At 53.5% G+C, this 5,000-nt stretch overlaps 1 non-coding gene across 1 annotated transcript in view; it reads right to left on the reverse strand.

Annotated features, from left to right (window-relative positions):
- The window catches only part of LOC126146896 (small subunit ribosomal RNA), a 1,909-nt gene extending 875 nt beyond the window's left edge, over positions 1–1,034 (reverse strand). Inside the window, exon 1 of the ribosomal RNA XR_007529813.1 lies at positions 1–1,034. This exon is cut by the window's left edge and continues 875 nt beyond it. This is a non-coding gene — a ribosomal RNA (small subunit ribosomal RNA).
- Positions 1,035–5,000: the final 3,966 nt, after the last annotated feature.

A 5,000-nucleotide genomic window follows, 5' to 3' on the forward strand; every position in this document is an offset into this window, starting at 1 on the left:
CTTCTGTTCGTCTTGCGACGATCCAAGAATTTCACCTCTAACGTCGCAATACGAATGCCCCCGCCTGTCCCTATTAATCATTACCTCGGGTTCCGAAAACCAACAAAATAGAACCGAGGTCCTATTCCATTATTCCATGCACACAGTATTCAGGCGGGCTTGCCTGCTTTAAGCACTCTAATTTGTTCAAAGTAAACGTGCCGGCCCACCCAGACACTCAATAAAGAGCACCTTGGTAGGATTTCAACGGGGTCCGCCTCGGGACGCACGAACACGCACGAGGCGGTCGCACGCCTTCGGCTCGCCCCACCGGCAGGACGTCCCACGATACATGCCAGTTAAACACCGACGGGCGGTGAACCAACAGCGTGGGACACAAATCCAACTACGAGCTTTTTAACCGCAACAACTTTAATATACGCTATTGGAGCTGGAATTACCGCGGCTGCTGGCACCAGACTTGCCCTCCAATAGATACTCGTTAAAGGATTTAAAGTGTACTCATTCCGATTACGGGGCCTCGGATGAGTCCCGTATCGTTATTTTTCGTCACTACCTCCCCGTGCCGGGAGTGGGTAATTTGCGCGCCTGCTGCCTTCCTTGGATGTGGTAGCCGTTTCTCAGGCTCCCTCTCCGGAATCGAACCCTGATTCCCCGTTACCCGTTACAACCATGGTAGGCGCAGAACCTACCATCGACAGTTGATAAGGCAGACATTTGAAAGATGCGTCGCCGGTACGAGGACCGTGCGATCAGCCCAAAGTTATTCAGAGTCACCAAGGCAAACGGACCGGACGAGCCGACCGATTGGTTTTGATCTAATAAAAGCGTCCCTTCCATCTCTGGTCGGGACTCTGTTTGCATGTATTAGCTCTAGAATTACCACAGTTATCCAAGTAACGTGGGTACGATCTAAGGAACCATAACTGATTTAATGAGCCATTCGCGGTTTCACCTTAATGCGGCTTGTACTGAGACATGCATGGCTTAATCTTTGAGACAAGCATATGACTACTGGCAGGATCAACCAGGGAGCTGCGTCAACTAGAGCTGAGCAGCCGGCCGCCCGGGAGTGTGTCCCAGGGGCCCGCGCGAACACGCAAGCGTCCGCTCAATTATTCTGCAAACAGGAGGAGGCTGAGCTCCCCTGCACAATACACCTCGAAACCCTCTCAGGTCCCGGCGGCGCGCAGCGCCGTCCTAAGTACTTGGTCGGGTTCGAGAGAGGCGCAATCGCCCGGAGTTAGGCGAGTAGACGCTTTAGGTGCGACCACCCGTGCTCCCAACTGAGCTTGCCGCTGCCGACAGAGGCCCGGGAGCGTGCTGTCGTGGCATTGCCGGCGGGAGACAACACGCGCCACCTACGGTGACCGGCAGCTCCAACGCCAGCGCCACAGAAGGGCAAAGGCCCCACGTGGGTGCCGAAGCGAACTCTCCCAGCACAGCGCACGTGCCAACACGTCTGCACAACTGCGATACAAACCACCAGCGAGAACCGCTGGGGCGACCGAGCAGCAGACGGCGTCGCGGCGCCGAGTGCCGGGCGGCGGCGCATCCTCAACGCACACAGTCCTCAATCGGACCAGCACACTGCAGATGTCCACCGCGCTTCGCACCGGGCCGGCGAGGACCCACTTTGGCTGCACGGCGCCGCGCGCAGGGTGCCCCGGCGCGCAGCTGCGCCGCCTGCCGCGTCCGTCGGCCGGCGCGCCTGCCACTGGGCGCCCCCACCAGCCGGCTGTAGCGCGTGCGCCCACGCACCGCGCGGCCAGCACGCCGGGCGGCCCCCCCTCACCGGCCGGGGACAGTCCCACCCACCCACAGCCGCGTATCGCTTCACACCCAGATTCACATTCACGTTCGTTGGTATGGTGGGGACCGCTTCGTAGCTGTACCGATCGTTGCCCTCACAGATGTACCTCCAGCAAGGACAACCGCACCACAACGGGTTACCAGTTGTTCATTTGCGTAACGTCACCAGTAAACGTACACGTCCATCCCCGTTTGCAAAGTCAACTATTATTGCATGCCTGCCTGTCAGGTGTCAAGACACACTACATCCGCTCACATCCACGCAACAAAATGTGCCCGACTAGAGGGCACGTGGAAGGTGCCCCCGTACGTATGCGATGTCCATTGCGCGACCAACTGTCAACCGGCCTCTGTAGCATGTCGCAGATGTGGAACGCGGGGCACCGTGCTATCACATTGTGTGAGAAGAGACTACTACGTCTGCATACACGCGCCACTACATGAACAGACGGCTCATGCTGATCGCCATCCACTGCGTCCATTACTCCCACACGTCTCTATGGTGTACCACACTGCAATGCAGCTGTTATGGGGAGATGACACGTAGCTGTGTACACAACATTCTGAGCGGGTTGCGGTTGGACAATACATTAATGTAACGTGTCATATGCCAATTACAGAGCAGGGTAAGGCACAACTTGGGTTAGGTTAAGGCACAACTTGGGTTAGGTTAAGGCACAACTTGGGTTAGGTTAAGGCACAACTTGGGTTAGGTTAAGGCACAACTTGGGTTAGGTTAAGGCACAACTTGGGTTAGGTTAAGGCACAACTTGGGTTAGGTTAAGGCACAACTTGGGTTAGGTTAAGGCACAACTTGGGTTAGGTTAAGGCACAACTTGGGTTAGGTTAAGGCACAACTTGGGTTAGGTTAAGGCACAACTTGGGTTAGGTTAAGGCACAACTTGGGTTAGGTTAAGGCACAACTTGGGTTAGGTTAAGGCACAACGTGGGTTAGGTTAAGGCACAACGTGGGTTAGGTTAAGGCACAACGTGGGTTAGGTTAAGGCACAATGTGGGTTAGGTTAAGGCACAATGTGGGTTAGGTTAAGGCACAATGTGGGGGTAGATTGCGGTACAAATTGCATTACATTGCGGTGCAAATTGCATTACATTGCGGTGCAAATTGCATTACATTGCGGTGCAAATTGAGTTACATTGCGGTGCAAATTGAGTTACATTGCGGTGCAAATTGAGTTACATTGCGGTGCAAATTGAGTTACATTGCGGTGCAAATTGAGTTACATTGCGGTGCAAATTGAGTTACATTGCGGTGCAAATTGAGTTACATTGCGGTGCAAATTGAGTTACATTGCGGTGCAAATTGAGTTACATTGCGGTGCAAATTGAGTTACATTGCGGTGCAAATTGCGTTACATTGCGGTGCAAATTGCGTTACATTGCGGTGCAAATTGCGTTACATTGCGGTGCAAATTGCGTTACATTGCGGTGCAAATTGCGTTACATTGCGGTGCAAATTGCGTTACATTGCGGTGCAAATTGCGTTACATTGCGGTGCAAATTGCGTTACATTGCGGTGCAAATTGCGTTACATTGCGGTGCAAATTGAGGTAGGTTAAGGTGCAACACAGGTTAGGTTAAGGTGCAACATAGGTTAGGTTAAGGTGCAAGATGGGTTAGGTTAAGGTGCAAGATGGGTTAGGTTAAGGTGCAAGATGGGTTAGGTTAAGGTGCAAGATGGGTTAGGTTAAGGTGCAAGATGGGTTAGGTTAAGGTGACATAGGTTAGGTTAAGGTGACATAGGTTAGGTTAAGGTGACATAGGTTAGGTTAAGGTGACATAGGTTAGGTTAAGGTGACATAGGTTAGGTTAAGGTGACATAGGTTAGGTTAAGGTGACATAGGTTAGGTTAAGGTGACATAGGTTAGGTTAAGGTACAAACTGGGTTGTGTTATGGTACACATTGCGTTGTAGTACAGTACACGTTAGGTTTGGGTACGGTACACAATGTGGTATGGGATGGCGTGTTGTGGGGGGGAGGGGGGGGGGAGGTTCGTTGATATCGACCGTAGGACGTGGATGCCCGAGGCAGCGTCAGTGTGTCAAAGGAGTTATGTCACGTCGGGATGCGCTTTTCGCCAGTGAGAGGGGGCGAGCCGTGTCTGTGGTTGCGGCAGACCTGTGTGTTTCATTCCTGCCAGTGTGTTTGTGCTGTAAGACGAGGCAGTGTGGTGGTGATGGGTGCACCCCTGTGTAGGACATGTGTGGGTGTTGGTGGCTTCTCTGAGCAATTGTGGTTGTCGGACGAGTGGGGTATTCTGTTTTATGATTGGACCTCCCGGTCTGGTTATCATAGCGTAGTTGGTGTACTGTGGCGGATAGGATGCACCGGACGTTGGTCCATGCTGGTGCTTAGTAGTTGTATCTGTGTCTGTTACAGGCAGAGAGTAGTGTGTGATAGAGTGTGTGGCTGACGTGTGGTTCATTTTGTGTGTACGGACGTTCAGCATGTATAGGGGCATTTGCGTATATAATCTATCATAATCTATCTATGTGGGCCTGCATAGTTTACTGAGCAGTGCTGTGAGGTGACTGAACTACGAGTGACGTACTGATTTACAGCGGAATGATTGCCTTGTACCAAAGATGGAGTATCGGCTCTACGACAGCGTTGGCACCGCAGGAAATGGTCTCGTAAAACGGCCCTCCCACCGTCATCGTTGTGAGGGGTAGGGACCGCCTATATTCTGAGAGGAGCCCTGTTTGCCACTGGGCGTGGGGTCTCGCATCCTGCGGTTCAGTGCCCCCAGGGAAGCGCGCGGAGGTGGTGCTGCTGCTGCTGCTGCTGTAGCAAGCGAGCTACTTACAGCATGTATAGGGACAGCGGGAATATGGCATATTCGATATAACTCTTCATGAAACGCAAGATATAGGGGCGGATTGCACGTTACGAGTGCGGGAAGAGTCCGCCGTTCATCCGCTGGAGTTGCGATTTGGGCGGTTGGGGTGGGGCACGTGCGGGTGCGGGTGGAGCGATTGTCGGTCGACGACTTCGTGCGACGCAGGCACAGGCGTTGGGGCTCCTGTGGTGGGCAGATGATGCAGGGTTTGTGGGTGGCGTCGGAAAATGGGCACTGTGGGACCTAGCGATGTCGTAGTCGGCGTGGCGTCTCATAGATGGCGGTATCATCGGTGCAGCAGGTCATGTTGCGGGGGACCTGCAGGTGGCG

The sequence above is a fragment of the Schistocerca cancellata genome, unplaced genomic scaffold, assembly GCF_023864275.1.
Source record: "Schistocerca cancellata isolate TAMUIC-IGC-003103 unplaced genomic scaffold, iqSchCanc2.1 HiC_scaffold_836, whole genome shotgun sequence".
NCBI lineage: Eukaryota > Metazoa > Arthropoda > Insecta > Orthoptera > Acrididae > Schistocerca > Schistocerca cancellata.